At 41.4% G+C, this 15887-nt stretch overlaps 1 pseudogene; it reads right to left on the bottom strand.

The window, feature by feature from the left end:
- LOC116356366 (uncharacterized) overlaps window positions 1-14278 on the bottom strand; it is a 103004-nt pseudogene extending 88726 nt beyond the window's left edge.
- Window positions 14279-15887: the final 1609 nt, after the last annotated feature.

Here is a 15887-nt window from a genome sequence, read left to right as displayed (position 1 = left end):
ATAAAATATTATTTGTGATTTTTTTTATTTTTAGAAGTAATGTCATGAAATGTGAGATGCATGTGTCTGCCGCCCCACCCCAACCCACATGAAATAGCCTATTTGAGGCTGTTGAGGAGAGGGCAGGACCACATCAATGGCCAAAGTGAAATGGAGACAGTAGATACAGCTGGTCTGTTGTAATATAATAAAAACAGTAGATCTAGCTGGTCTGGCATAATATAATAGAGACAGTAGATCTAGCTGAAATTTCATAATATAGAAGAAACAGTAGATCTAGCAGGTAATAATAATATAATAATATATTCAACCTAATATATTCAACCTTCAACCTTCAACTCTCTATATATATCTGTTTATTATACCTGTTGATACAGGGCTCATATGTGAAACTATTCTAACTGAACATTTTATTTTACAGTGACACTGACTCCGAATGGGAGTCTTATCCGGTGTCCTGTGTGAATTTAAGTATGTTCTCTCTAATTCTCTCTTTCTCTCTCTCATAGGACCTGAGCCCTAGGACCATGCGTTAGGACTACCTGGCATGATGACTCCTTGCTGTCCCCAATCCACCTGGCCTTGCCGCTGTTCCAGTTTCAACTGTTATGCCTTCGGCTATGGAACCCTAAACTGTTCATTTTTACTCTTGAGGTGCTGTCCTGTTGCACCCTCTACAACCACTGTGATATCCACCCGGCACAGCCAGAAGAGAACTGGCCACCCCTCATAGCCTGGTTCCTCTCTAGGTTTCTTCCTAGGTTTTGGCCTTTCTAGGGAGTTTTTCCTAGCCACCGTGCTTCTACACCTGCATTGCTTGCTGTTTGGGGTTTTAGGCTGGGGCTATATAAATAGATTTGATTTGATAGAGGACTGGGGGTCTTCCAAATATTGAAAGTGTGTAAATAGTTACCCATGTTAATTTGTAAATGTGTATATAGCCTCCAGTATTTATGCTGCAGTAGTTTATGTGTCGGGGGGCTGGGGTCAGTTTGTTATATCTGGAGTACTTCTCCTGTCCTATTCGGTGTCCTGTGTGAATCTAAGTGTGCGTTCTCTAATTCTCTCCTTCTCTCTTTCTTTCTCTCTCTCGGAGGACCTGAGCCCTAGGACCATGCCCCAGGACTACCTGTCATGATGACTCCTTGCTATCCCCAGTCCACCTGGCCATGCTGCTGTTCCAGTTTCAACTGACCTGAGCCCTAGGACCATGCCCCAGGACTACCTGGCCATGCTGCTGCTCCAGTTTCAACTTCCACCTGACTGTGCTGCTGCTCCAGTTTCAACTGTTCTGCCTTATTATTATTCGACCATGCTGGTCATTTATGAACATTTGAACATCTTGGCCATGTTCTGTTATAATCTCCACCCGGCACAGCCAGAAGAGGACTGGCCACCCCACATAGCCTGGTTCCTCTCTAGGTTTCTTCCTAGGTATTGGCCTTTCTAGGGAGTTTTTCCTAGCCACCGTGCTTCTACACCTGCATTGCTTGCTGTTTGGGGTTTTAGGCTGGGTTTCTGTACAGCACTTTGAGATATCAGCTGATGTACGAAGGGCTATATAAATAAATTTGATTTGATTTGATTTGATTTGTATATATATATTCTTTTCATGTATTTTTTTCTCAATAATATATATTTTTTCTATTTATTTTTTTCATTTATTTTTCTCAATTTTGGGGGGGGGGGTGTGTTAGAATGCCATTTTGGTATTTTGTATATAGTTATTTGTTTCAAAATGTATACCTTCACCAATTTGGCCACTTGGGTACATTTAGGTTTCTTGTGTGGGACACCTGGGTGACTTCATGATAAATGTCATGTAGCACACTCATTTTGGAAGTTATCATTCTGAAACTTTGCACAAGTACTGTTGCCCTCTTATATTTTCCACGTACAATGTCCCCATCATCCTATCTGAATGTTTGTTTTATCTTGTACATATTCAAGATGATACAAAAATAAAAATAAAAAACATATGGTTTTTTTCATTGTTTTATCTATTGTGTATTATTCTCCTACATTCAATTCACATTTACACAAACTTCAGAGTGTTTTCTTTCAAATGGTACCAAGAATATGAATATCCGTGGTTCTGTGCCTGAGCTACAGGCTGTTATATTTGGGTATGTCTTCAGGCGGAAATTGCACAAAGTAGGGGGGTAGCTGTAAGTGTGAGTCTGGAAGGAGAGTTTACAGTCTAGCCAGACATCTAGGTATTTGTAGTTATCCACGTATTCTAAGTCAGAGCCGTCCAGAGAGTGATGCTAGATGGGCGGGCAGGTGCGGGCAATGATCGGTTAAATAGCATGCATTTAGTTTTATTTGTGTTTAAGAGCAGTTGGAGGCCACGGAAAGAGAGTTGTATGGCATTGAAGCTCGTCTGGAGGTTCGTTAAGCATCTCCAATCAAAAATTACATCTAGAATAGGCTTCCTATTTCGCAAAAAAAAGCTTCCTTCACTCATGGTGCCAAACATACTCTCGTAAAACTGACCATCCTACTGATCCTGTCATCAAACCTTATAAAATAGCCTCCAACACTCTACTCAGCAAACTGGATGTAGTCTATTACAGTGCCATCCGTTTTGTCACCAAAGCCACATATACTACCCACCACTGCGACCTGTACGCTCTCGTTGGCTGGCCCTCGCTTCATACTCGTCGCCAAACCCACTGGCTACAGGTTATTTACATGTCTTTGCTAGGTAAAGCCCCGCCCTATCTCAGCTCGCTGGTCACCATAGCAGCACCCTCTCGTAAAACGCGCTCCAGCAGGTATATCTCACTGGTCACCCCCTAAGCCAATTCCTCCTTTGGTCGCCTTTCCTTCCAGTTCTCTGCTGCCAATGACTGGAACAAACTGCAAAAATCACTGAAGCTGGAGATTCCCATCTCCCTGACTATCTTTAAGAACCAGCTGTCAGAGCAGCTCACAGATCACTGCACCTGTTCATAGCCCATCTGTATACAACCCATCTATCTACCTCATTCCCATACTGTATTTATTTATTTTGCTCCTTTTATTATTTACGGAAAAAAATACCTAAAGTTGTATTAGGAAAGTTGTTTGAAATGTTTGGACAAAGATTACAGGTAACTTATTAGATATTTTGTAGTCATGTTGCGCAATTTTGAACCATTGTTTTTCTGGATCAAACGAGCCAAATATATTGGACATTTTGGAGATATAACGACGGAATTAATCAAACCAAAGGACCATTTGTGATGTTTAACCTGTCGAGGACTGGGGTTAAACATGGACTGGGGAACCCCGTTCCGCTAGTGGAACCCCCCCCCCCCCTGATGATCTTCATCAGAATGCACTCCCAGGAATCCCAGTTCCACCATACATTTTTGATTTGTTCGATAATGTCCATCAGTAATGTCCAAATATCTTCGATAAACAATTCCAAAAGCACGTTCAGGTCGCGCCGAACGTCGGACGAAAAGTTAAAAAAGGTCCGTTACAACCCGTAGAAACATGACAAACTAAGTATGGAATCAATCTTTAGGATGTTTTTAACATAAAACTTTATTAATGTTCCAACCAGACAATTCCTTTGTCTGTACAAATGAAGTGGAACGTGAGCGCGTGAGCGCGCCAGACCGAGGCTAAGGCACTCTGCCAGACCACTCACTCAGAGCTCTTATGAGCCCCTCCTGTAGAGTAGAATCCTCAAAACAGTTTGTAAATACTGTTCACATCTAGTGGAAGCCTTGGGAAGTGAAACATAACTAATATCCCACGGTATCTTCAATGGGGGCTGAGTTGGAAAACTACAAACCTTAGATTTCCCACTTCCTGGTTGGATTTTTTCTCAGGTTTTTGCTTGCCATATGAGTACTGTTGTACTCAGACATCATTCAAACAGTTTTCTATCCAAATGTACTAATTATATGCATATTCTAGCTTTTATGGCTGAGTAGCAGGCAGCTTCATTTGGGCACGTTTTTTATCCAAGCTACCCAATACTGCCCCCTTCGACAAAGAAGTTATGGGACATGTTGGAGTGCCAAAAGTTGAAGCTCTTCAAAGGTAAGGCATTAATTATATTGTTATTTCTGAGTTTTGTGTCGCGCCTGGCGGGATGAAATATGATTGTCTGTGTTTGTTTGATGGGGTGCTGTCCTAAGATAATCACATGGTTTGCTTTTGCCGTAAAGCCTTTTTGAAATCTGACACCGTGGCTGGATTAACAGGAAGTTAAGCTTTATTTTGACATATTGCATGTGTATTTTCAAGAATTAAATATTAAAATTCTGTAGTTTGAATTTGGCGCCCTTCACTTTCACTGGATGTTTGTCAGGTGGGACGGTAGTGTCCCATCTAGCCACGTCTCTGCAATGACCAACACATCTGCACTGGAGCTGTGAACCCACACTTTCAATTGATCCATTTTAGGCTTTTTCGAGAGCAGAAATCAGTGAAACCGATATCAGAGCACAAGTCAGAATAGATGGGCCAGCGTGTACATGCACATTTCCAGATATCATTAACAGTAATACAATCAAGGCACAGCAGAGGACAGGGAGAGCTCTACAGTGCTGATTTATGACATTTAAATGTGCATTAGATGGCAAAAGGATCATGTTATACAGCAATTTCATCAGGTAACATGAATACAATGCCAGCAAGAGGTGGTTAGAATAAGATGGAGGAACAAAAGTCTGTGTAACCAATAGAGAGTCAGAGTCCCGAGTGTGCTAACAAAACATAGTCTGTCCCACGGTAGGGTAAACAAGTAAGTTCATAGTCAACAAAGCATGCAGGAGTCATGAGGCAAATAGCAAAATGCACAAGAAAAAAATACAACTTGGTGCTAGCCATTGTAAGTTCAGAGTCACTCGCCCCAACAGTGCTTGTGTGCTGGAGGCGAGATAAAGCTTGGTATAGAGGGGGGAGTGTGGTGGGTGTACCTGTACCAGACAGGGGGCTTTATCACCACAGATCCAATAATGTTCAGTAAATGTTGCTGAGACAAATTGATGAGGAGAACTATTGTCAGTTTCCACATCAATAATGGTGTGTCCCACCCTCAGTCTAATGGGGTATCCAGAGCTGCATGTTCCCTTCTTCCAGCTACATCCTATTGGGAAAACCCTATAATTGACACATGTTGACATTCCCAGTTAGGATTAATTGAATTGTAGTATGGAAAAATTGCTTGGGTTGTGACATTGACACGTTCGGAATGGGGTTCGCCGGGGTTGGACTCGAATAGGTTCTGGTACACGGGATCTTGGTTCTAAGATGATTCTACTGCACCAATGTGAACAATCAAATCCCCCTCATAAGTCCTTTGTTGATGACAAATTACCATTAATGCATTTACCACTCTGTTCTACCTAGTGAGGATTGACCCCATGTGTTCTCATTGGATAAGAGCACTTCTAGTGCACATAGTGTCATTGATGCTGACCTCTACTGAATACTGTAAGAATGGGGAGATCCCTGAATGTGGAAACAAGCTACATACATAACAGGAGGTATTTTCTACCATCAGTACGGTGTTTACTGTATAGTTAAGCAGTGACCACCAAGTATATCACTCGGGATTACTACTGTGATGCTCATCCAGTGGATGCATTGAAGAGATACATTCTAATAACAAGTATATCATATAAGCATATTATGCAGATAAGACATCTTAATTATCTGTTACCCAACTAATTCTGATTCTTCCGCCACAATACCCTTAATATTAAAACAAATCTAGTGATACGGAACAGAACTTGACATTTCTTGACATTTCATACATTTTGGAAGGATAACCAACTTTCCATTTAATGGCAATGCATTTATTAGCCACTATAAATGCTAGGTTACACCATTTCTTCTGATAACTGTTCCAGTATCAACATTTCCAAGGAAACAAAAAGAGGGAGAAGGGAGAATCTGTATACATGCTGAGATAAAAGAACATACTCTTTGCCAGAATTCAGCCAGCCTTCACAAGACCACAACATATGCAAATATGTCCCCTTTTGTGCTTTACACCTACAGCAGAATGAATCAATTTCTGAGTGCATGATATTCAGTTTCACTGGCATATAGTACATTCTATGGATGGTCTTAAAATGTAGTAATTTGTCTGAGATTATATGAACAATGAATGGGAATTCTAACATATTTGTATCCATTCATCATCAGTAGCATCTGCCAGCTCTTCCTCACATTTCTGTTTTTACATGTATTTATATTTAAAGTGAACCTTTATTTAACTAGGCAAGTCAGTTAAAACTCTTTTGGGATAGGGGCAGCATTTTCACTTTTGGATGAATAGCTTGCCCAGAGTGAATTGCCTCCTACTCTGTCCCAGATGCTAATATATGCATATTATTATTAGTATTGGATAGAAAACACTCAAGTTTCTAAAACTGTTTGAATGATGTCTGTGAGTTTAACCTCTAGTGACTCCCCATCACGCATGCAGGAGCGTAATCATCGACTGACACTAATTAGCATAACGCAACGGACATAAATATTCCTAGAAAATATTCCTATTCATGAAAATCACAAGTGAAATATATTGAGACAGAGCTTAGCCTTTTGTTAATCACCCTGTCATCTCAGATTTTCAAAATATGCTTTACAGCCAAAGCTAGACAAGCATTTGTGTAAGTTTATCGATAGCTTAGCATAGCATTTTGTCCAGCGAGCAGCCCCTATCCCAAAAGAGTTTTAACTGACTTGCCTAGTTAAATAAAGGTTAACTTTAAATATAAATAAATGTAAAAACAAAAATGTGAGGAAGAGCTGGGAGATGCTACTGACTTGGTCAGGCAAATCAGAAAATCAATCAAATTAAATTGTACCTTTGATGAGCTTCGGATGTTTTCACTCACGAGACTCCCAGTTAGATAGCCAATGTTCCTTTTTTCCAAAACTATTATTTTTGTAGGCGAAATAGCTCCGTTTTTTCTTCACGTTTGGCTGAGAAATCGCCCGGAAATTGCAGTCACGAAAACGCTGAAAAATATTCCAAATTAGCCCCATAATAATGACAGAAACATGGCAAACGTTGTTCATAATCAATCCTCAAGATGTTTTTCAAATATCTATTCGATAATATATCCACCGGGACAATTGGTTTTTCAGTAGGACCGATTGGAATAATGGCTACCTCTGTATTTTACGCAATAATCACTCTGGAAGCCATCAAGGGACCAGTTGCGCAATGTAGCTGCTTACGGGTATTCTTCAAAATAAATGCATAAAACTACGTCACAATGCTGTAGACACCTTGGGGAATACGGAGAAAAGGTAATCTGGTTGAGCGAGCGTTTCTCATTTTCATTTACAATAAGTATGGATTAGCCATTTATTTGTCTCCTCCTGCAAATCGTCCTCCTAAAAAGTAGGCTATATCCTAGAGGACTATGCAAAACGTAGCAAGTGTTGCTGTCATCATCCTTGCTGCCACCAGTTCAGTAGCCATACCTGCGAGATCAGGTGCGCATGTGGTCTCAATTATTTAGAGTAGTCTATAGCCTGTGTATACATGGGCAGAGAAGTACGGGACAGTTATCTTTCTAAGGAAATGTACTTCCTAAATAGGCCTATCATTAGGCTATAGTTTACTATATTTCTTAGAAATAGGCCTAAATATTGATCTTCCCACTCCTAAAATGTAGGCTTTAAAAATAGCTCAAGAGAAAGTGCAAGTCTCTCCAACTCTGTTCTCTTTAAACTACATCTAGCATATTGACTGTTATAGCCCAGTAATACAATAATACAAAGGGCAATATGAAAAGCTCTGGCAATTTAACATATTTCGGAAGTTATTTTTGCGCATTTGATATTGCCTATAGGCAGCAAAATTGCTGGTACCATGGCTGACCAATTGCGGGACTGTGGTTGGGTTTGGGACCAGTTCTTGCGGTAGCGGGTGGGAGTCAGACAGAAAGAAAAGCTGGTGCAGGTGGGACCGGGAGTGGGATGAAGTAATTGGTCCCATGCAGACCTCTACTGTGCACCATGACAGTGAAGCCTGTAACAGTAGAGCTATTTATTACTGTGTCAGTGTGAAAAATAGAGACTTAGCTAGGGAAACTGACTGATCAATAACATTAATGTTGCGCCCCTGCCTTAAAGATATAGGTTTCATCTGTGAATATTGACATAAATATTACTAGGAATGAATTAAAAAATATTACATATTCAAATAATAATATTACTTTTGGAGTTTTTAGCACTGAGCTCAACACTCATTAACTAAACTGTGATTTGTTTACATGGACAGGAGTTTTAATACAACAGATCAAATCATCTCCCATCCTTCTAAAACAAACATCTGCCTGTTCCCTGTTCTGGAAGTCTGGTAGATGTTTACATTTCACCTGGCAAAAGATTGACAAGACATCAGCTGTGGGGCACTGCCGCCTTCTTGGCATCTTGGTAATTATTGCAAATCACTGTCACATTGCAATAATCACATGCGATAACAGACCATAAAGGGAACCCAGGCTTGGCTGTCAGTTCAGTGTGAGAGTGGAGGCCTCACTCTTTGATGTACACCTCTTCTCTTTCCCTCTTTCTCTCTAAGGCACTCAGGAAGTAAAAGGCTAACTGCTGTGGACATATACTCCATCTCAACCCATTTTAAGGGAAGTTAGCCCCTCCAGCATAAATAAACAGAAATATTGTTTCATGCCTCATATTTGTGGTTATGGCTGTCTTCTCTTAGATTCCCAGAACATGTCAGGTGAGAGTCTCAGAAAACCATTTATTCAACACAGGTCTCTGAACAAAGAGTGCACCGTGCTTTCATTGGCTGAGACACTCTCTTGCTCTTGAACAGCTTGTCTCCCCTGTTTTCTCCCCTGTATTTAATGCAGTCCTTGATGGATTAATTGCTCTACAGTCTCACTGCACTCACTTCAGTAGTGAGGATCAGCAATCATCACTGAATGGGCATCTGTATCCGCGTCTTGGTGAAATACAGCATGGACAGTGCATCTGTTGTCGAGGATTTTTTAAAATGTTTATAATATTTTTACTATTTTACAATAAAAAAGACAGCAATACTAACAATGACATTCATTGTACTGTTGAATGGGATGGCCAATTTAGAGGACAAAACAAAACTTAACTCACACATACACAAAATAAAACAAAATCCTATTAGGTGGTACATGTATATGAAGACAGCATATAGTCATTACAAGCAGTGTAGTTAAGCCAAAAATAAATGTTGAGTGGAGTACAGCACAGAGTAGCAGCAGATTGTTCCAGTCGTTCCAGTACTTTCGTACTGTACTTTCGTTCCAGTACTCTGCTGCCTGTGACTGGAACGAATTGCAAAAATCGCTGAAGTTGGAGACTTTTATCTCCCTCACCAACTTCAAACATCAGCTATCTGAGCGGCTAACCGATCGCTGCAGCTGTACATAGTCTATTGGTAAATAGCCCACCCTTTCTCACCTACCTCATCCCCATACTGTTTTTCTTTATTTACTTTTCTGCTCTTTTGCACACCAATATCTCTACCTGTACATGACCATCTGATCATTCATCACTCCAGTGTTAATCTGCAAAATTGTAATTATTTGCCTACCTCCTGAATAATTTTGCATGCCCAATTTTTCTGTTTTTGATTTGTTAAAAAAGTTTGAAATATCCAATAAATGTCGTTCCACTTCATGATTGTGTCCCACTTGTTGTTGATTCTTCACAAAAAAATACAGTTTTATATCTTTATGTTTGAAGCCTGAAATGTGGCAAAAGGTCGCAAAGTTCAAGGGGGCCGAATACTTTCGCAAGGCACTGTAGGTACAGTCTCCAGTTTCCAAAATTGCAATATGAGCCTTTTGGCTAATAGAGTACAAAGAGAGACAGCTTTCCCTTCGTGGTTATTCCCATCAACTGTACCAAACAGAGCGGTCAATGGGTCTGGGGAAAGAACTCTATCAAAGGCTCTAGATAAATAATAAAAAATGAGAGCCCAGTAAACATGTAACTTAGGACATGTCCAGAATAAGTGGGTCAACGTCCCCTCATCCTGCTTGCACCTCTCACACAGTGGTGAGGTGTCCGGGAATATTTTATGCAGTTTTACTTTTGAGTAATGTAACCTGTGTATCACCTTAAACTGTACAAGGTTGTGTCTGGCATTCACTGAACTGTGGTTTATATTCCTGAGAGCTTCTACCCAGTCCTCATCTGAGATTTCTGACCCAAGTTCTTGTTCCCAAGCCCTTTTAATGGTGTCTGTGGACACCTCTATGTGGGCCTGTAGCACATCATACAGTCTAGAGACCGACCCTTTTGAATGGGGCTGGACAAGGATCAAGCTATCTAATGTAGGACTATTTGGCTTCATGCCATATTGTGGGATATGTGTCCTTACGAAATTCCTGATTTGGAGGTATCTGAAAAAATGTGTTGTGACATGTTGAACTTTCCCTGTAATTGTTGAAATGAAGCTAACTGACCATCTATGTATAGATTACCAATTGTTGTGAGCCCCTTCTCCCTCCACTGTGAAAACACCACATCATCCAATGCGGGGTGGAAAGCATGATTCAGGCAAATCGGGTTGTCAATGTATACAGTGGGTATGTTAAGAAAATACCTCATCTGTTTCCAGATCCTAAGCGTATGACAAATGACTGGGTTAGAGTCATAAGTGGATTTTTTCACATATGATGGGCTATTAACAAGTGCAGGGAGTGAGGAACGTTGACAGGAGGCCTGCTCAATCAAAAGCCATGCAGGCATATCCTTCTGTCTCATCGCAGGTAAGCTTTCCCTCCAGAAAGACACAATGTTCAGATTAGCAGCCCAATACTACAGTTTAAAGTGAGGAAGGCCAAAGCCCCCCTCTATTTTGTACTTGCATAAATGCTTCTTTGAAATTCTGGCTGCCTTGTTATCCCATAAAAATGGAGTTACTATTGAATCCAGTTTCTTAAAATAGCTTTGTGGTATGAAATTGGGTAGACATTGGAAGAGGTAAAGAAACCTGGGTAGGACAACCATTTTAATAGCGTTTATACGACCAACCAAGGAGATAGGCAGAGTTTTCCAAAAATCGATATTCTGTTTAAGCTGATATATTTTCATGTCCCAATTCGCTTTCAATACCTGATCAAGGTCTCTTGTCACTACAATGCCAAGGCTTGTGAACTTATCCATCACTGTTCTAAACGGGGTAGATTGCAGAAATTGCATATCCACAGGCCGTGATATTGGCATCAACTCACTTTTTTGCCAGTTTATCTTGTAGCCGGAGAAGGAGCCAAATGTGTTTATCAAGTTAAGTAAGGGTGGAATAGAAGTTTTAGGTTTGGACAAAAACAAAAGAACATCGTCTGCATATAGGGACATTTTGTGCTGTGTGTCCTTTATTTTAACAGAAGCTATATCGGCACATGCCCGAATGCGAGTAGCAAGGGGTTCCATGGCTATAGCGAAGAGAGCAGGCGAAATAGGGCCCCCTGTCGGCACCCCTTGAACAAGAGGACTGACTGCGACATTTCTTGATTGGTTACCACGGACGCCATTGGGTGTACATAAATAATTCTTATCCAATTAATAAATTCCTTTCCGAACCCGAAGTGCTCCAGAACCGACATCATATATTTCCACTCAATCCGGTCAAAGGCGATAATATGACATCTCCATGGAATCTCTATCTTTTTTCAAGATCAGTGCTATTGTAGCCTCATATAGTGTTTGCGGGAGTTTGGCATTTTCTTTGGATTGTTTAAACATTCGCAACATAAGTGGAGCTAGACTGGCGCAGTACTTCTTATAGAATTCTATTACATATCCATCGGGCCCAGGGGCCTTGCTGTTTGGAAACTGTGCTATCGCTGTGTTAATTTCCTCCAAAGTTATCCCTGCATCGAGTGCAGAAGCTGCCCCCCTGTCTAGTTTAGGAAGTTCAAATTCAGCGAGAAAGCGTTCCATAGTTTGTGGATCAGTAGCATCGCATTTTGATTGGTATAGCTCTGAGTAAAACTGCGCAAAGCATTTATTAATATCCTGCGGATCTGTTACTATTTTACCCATCTTGTCTTTTATTTTGTGAATAGCTCTAGATGCGTGTACATGCCTTAGCTGTCTTGCTAATAATTTATGTGGTTTGTCACCCAGTTCAAAATAACTTTGTTGCGTTCTAGCAAGTAAAGAGCCCACCCGTTTCGAAAGGATGGTATTGTATTCATATTTTAACTTTGTGATCTTCTCAAGGACTGTATACGAGGAATTCGTCCTAAAAACGTTCTCCTGTTCCCCTAACTCTTTTTAAATTTCTCTTAGCCTAGTATTGGCGCGTTTCTTCCTCTCTGATGTATAAGAAATAATGTAACCTCTAATCACAGCCTTTAGAGATTCCCAAAGGGTGGAGTCGTCAACATCCCCCGTGTCGTTAGTTCCGAGTAAAAAGGCAATCTGCTCCTTCAAATACTGACAAAAAGCCTAATCTTTCAGCAGGTATGCGTCTAAGCGCCACGGTCGCCGACCTGTCGACATATTGTCGAGTTTCAGCACCATGGACACAGGAGAGTGGTCCATAATTAGAATAGGGTGATAGGTAACCGACTCAGCTGCTGAAATTAGTTTGGAGTCCAACAAAAAATTGTCAATTCTGGAATATGATTTATGAACTGATGAAAAGAAAGAGTAATCCCTGTCTGTTGGGTGCGTCAGTCTCCAAATATCGACAATGTTAAGGTTTGTCATCAATGTATTTAGACAGACACTGGCATTTGATTGTTGAAGTGACCTTGATAGCTGTTTATCTAAAAGAGGATCTAACGTACAGTTAAAGTCCCCTCCAACAATAACACTTGTATCCGAGATATTTGGTATGTCCTTAAATACCCTTTGAAAAAATTATGGATCATCGAAGTTGGGTCCATATAAATTGACCAAGGTTACTGGTTTCGAATTCAATGTACCAGCCACAATAATATACCGACCATTAGGATCTGAAATCGAGGATGAGTAAACAAACAGAGTGTTTTTCCTTATCAGGATTGCTACCCCTCTCGCTTTTGCATCAAAGTTAGACTGGTATATCTGACCGATCCAGCCGACTCGTAGCTTGGCCTGAGCGGAGCGTTTAATATGAGTTTCTTGAAGAAACACTATATCAGCAACCAGTGATTTAAGCTCGCTTCACCACATGCCCTAAGCCATTACAGTTCCAGCTGACTATCTTTATTCCACCTGGTCTACTCTGTGCTCTGTCACTATGTGGCATTTCTTATTTTAGAGCAAATTGTTGCTGTCATACAAAACTCAGAAGAAAAACGTCCCGCCGTGTGGGAGCTTGTCATGCCACCTGTACTAATAATAAATGTGAACATAAAACACCTACCCCATCCCCCCTCCCGTCCCTTTACTGAGTGACTTCCCCAAACGAAGCACTCCTTGGCTGACACACAAACCTTAGGGTGTCTAGACATACAGCTTGAACTAACTCGTCGTCTATAGATGCTCTGCATATACGCTAATATTAAATAACACTTAACACTTAACTCTCACGTTAGGGGGTGAGTGGCGCTAAAACATGATGTGCCAAACAATGCTATATTAGCCACAACATCTTACCAATCATAAGTCCCAAATTCTGATCTTCTAATCGAAAAGCCATTGTCCGGAAATCCAAACACATTCCTGGCCTGTATTTGGTCATTTAGCCGGCTGACACAGCCGTTCTGTATCCTCAGCCAGGGAGCTTGCTTGTCAAGAACAGATCGGCCTCTTTTGGGTTGTCAAACGTACGTATTGATCCTTCGACTGTCACCTTAAACCGGGCTGGGAAGAGGAATCCATATCGGATGTTGGCCGCCCTGCATTTGTTGCGTACCTCATCATACTCTTTCCGTTGGTTCCTCACCTCCAAGGTAAGATCTGGGTAGAAAGACATCCTGGCTCCGTTGAAGTTAAGGGGGAACTTTTGACTAGCCAGCTTGAGGATGAGATCCCTGGTCTGGGGATAGTGCAGCCGTACAATGAATGGCCTTGGTGGCCCGCCCTTGGCCGGCTTCGTTGCCTGAGATCTGTGTGCGTGGTTGATCAGGATGGCCGTTTTGAAGTGTTCACTCCCCAGCAGGGCCGGTATCAGCTCCGAGACAAATTCAGTGGGTTTCCCTTTCTCAGTGTCCTCCTGGATGCCACATATTCGGATGTTCTGGCGTCTTCAATGCGACCCGCATTTCCAGTCGGGCTTTCAGGGTTTTGTTGTCATTTTTGAACGTTGCGCACAGTTTCTCTATGTCCTGTAGCCTGGCCTCGTGATCGACTTTCGTCTGCTCAACCTCATGCACCCTTCTCTGAGTTGCCTTCACAGTTTCGGCCAAAGTCCCAATACTCTTTGAGATATCAGCCAACCTTGTGTCCACCTTCTTGCTTAGTGAGTTTATGGTAGCCAGTATGTCACTTTGCGTAGGCTCTGTGGGCGACTCTTGGACGCTAGCCTCTTCAGCTAACTCCTCGTGGGTTGGCGACGTTGAAATTGGTTCGCTGTCTATCTCAAATCAAATCAAATCAAATTTATTTATATAGCCCTTCGTACATCAGCTGATATCTCAAAGTGCTGTACAGAAACCCAGCCTAAAACCCCAAACAGCAAGCAATGCAGGTGTAGAAGCACGGTGGCTAGGAAAAACTCCCTAGAAAGGCCAATACCTAGGAAGAAATCTAGAGAGGAACCAGGCTATGTGGGGTGGCCAGTCCTCTTCTGGCTGTGCCGGGTGGAGATTATAACAGAACATGGCCAAGATGTTCAATGTTCATAAATGACCAGCATGGTCGAATAATAATAAGGCAGAACAGTTGAAACTAGAGCAGCAGCACAGTCAGGTGGAAGTTGAAACTGGAGCAGCAGCATGGCCAGGTATCTCATTCAAGTTATCTTGTTTAGCGCTCCCTTTTCTGGTGCCTTTTCCCTTTGTCATACTTGTTTGAAGATATAGGTCGTGAGAGGTTAAGATAAATACTCATTTGTTTCAAAATGGAGCGGAGCTCTAGCAAAGCACGTCTACTCCATAGCACGCTCTCTAGCTCCCCCGTCGTGGAAATTTCAATACTGAGAGAGACTTGGACAAGTATTCAAGTGATAATCTTTATTTAACATCGATTAATTATTGCAATAATGAAACCGTCGACACTCCACTCCGAAGTGTTTGTTGCCGAGTGCTTAAAATCATATAGAGTAATACAGGATATTTATATAGCAACCCCCAAAACTGCTTCGTCATGCTGGCTCCACCCCTCCCATGCAAACTGGGCACCATAAACCACCCTGGTTTCATCCTGTCATTTATCAGCACAGGGGGGTTGTTATTCTACTCCTCCAGGCTACGTTTCCCAGATGCAAGGATGAGAACAAACACTGAAATGTTTGTTCTATTCCTTCAGGCTATCGCTATCTCGAGAGACACACACCACATCTTATCTATGAATGCAGGCTCAGTCCAATCGGAGACATATGTCTCACATGCACCACTAATCATAGAATGGAATGTGGCTGTACAGTTTTTATCACCAAGCCGTCTCTTAATCAGTTGCCAGCCAAAGCTTCACAGACTCCTCTCAGTTCAATCAGAATGAAGAGGGAGAGAATGAAGAAACCTACTCTATTGCATGAAAACAACCATGAAGTAAAACAGTATCGTAACATAATCTTGTCATTTTGCTAACATACTGTGCATACATTTATGTACAGCTCTGATCAGTTTGTGTATTGTGGCTTTGTGAACGATCGCTTGCATTATCGCTGGTTAGATTGTGATCACTGCCAGGAAAACAGTGATTATGCCATAGACCACTTCAAAGTTCTTGAAAGATCTGCAATGACAGGTGATAGGTTAAACCATGTACACAATATAGTGCCATTACGAATATGTGTATGTGCTTGAAAGTGAACGGAA

This window comes from Oncorhynchus kisutch, linkage group LG2 (genome assembly GCF_002021735.2).
Source record: "Oncorhynchus kisutch isolate 150728-3 linkage group LG2, Okis_V2, whole genome shotgun sequence".
NCBI classification, from domain to species: Eukaryota; Metazoa; Chordata; class Actinopteri; order Salmoniformes; family Salmonidae; genus Oncorhynchus; species Oncorhynchus kisutch.
This window is presented reverse-complemented; position numbering and strand designations above follow the sequence as displayed.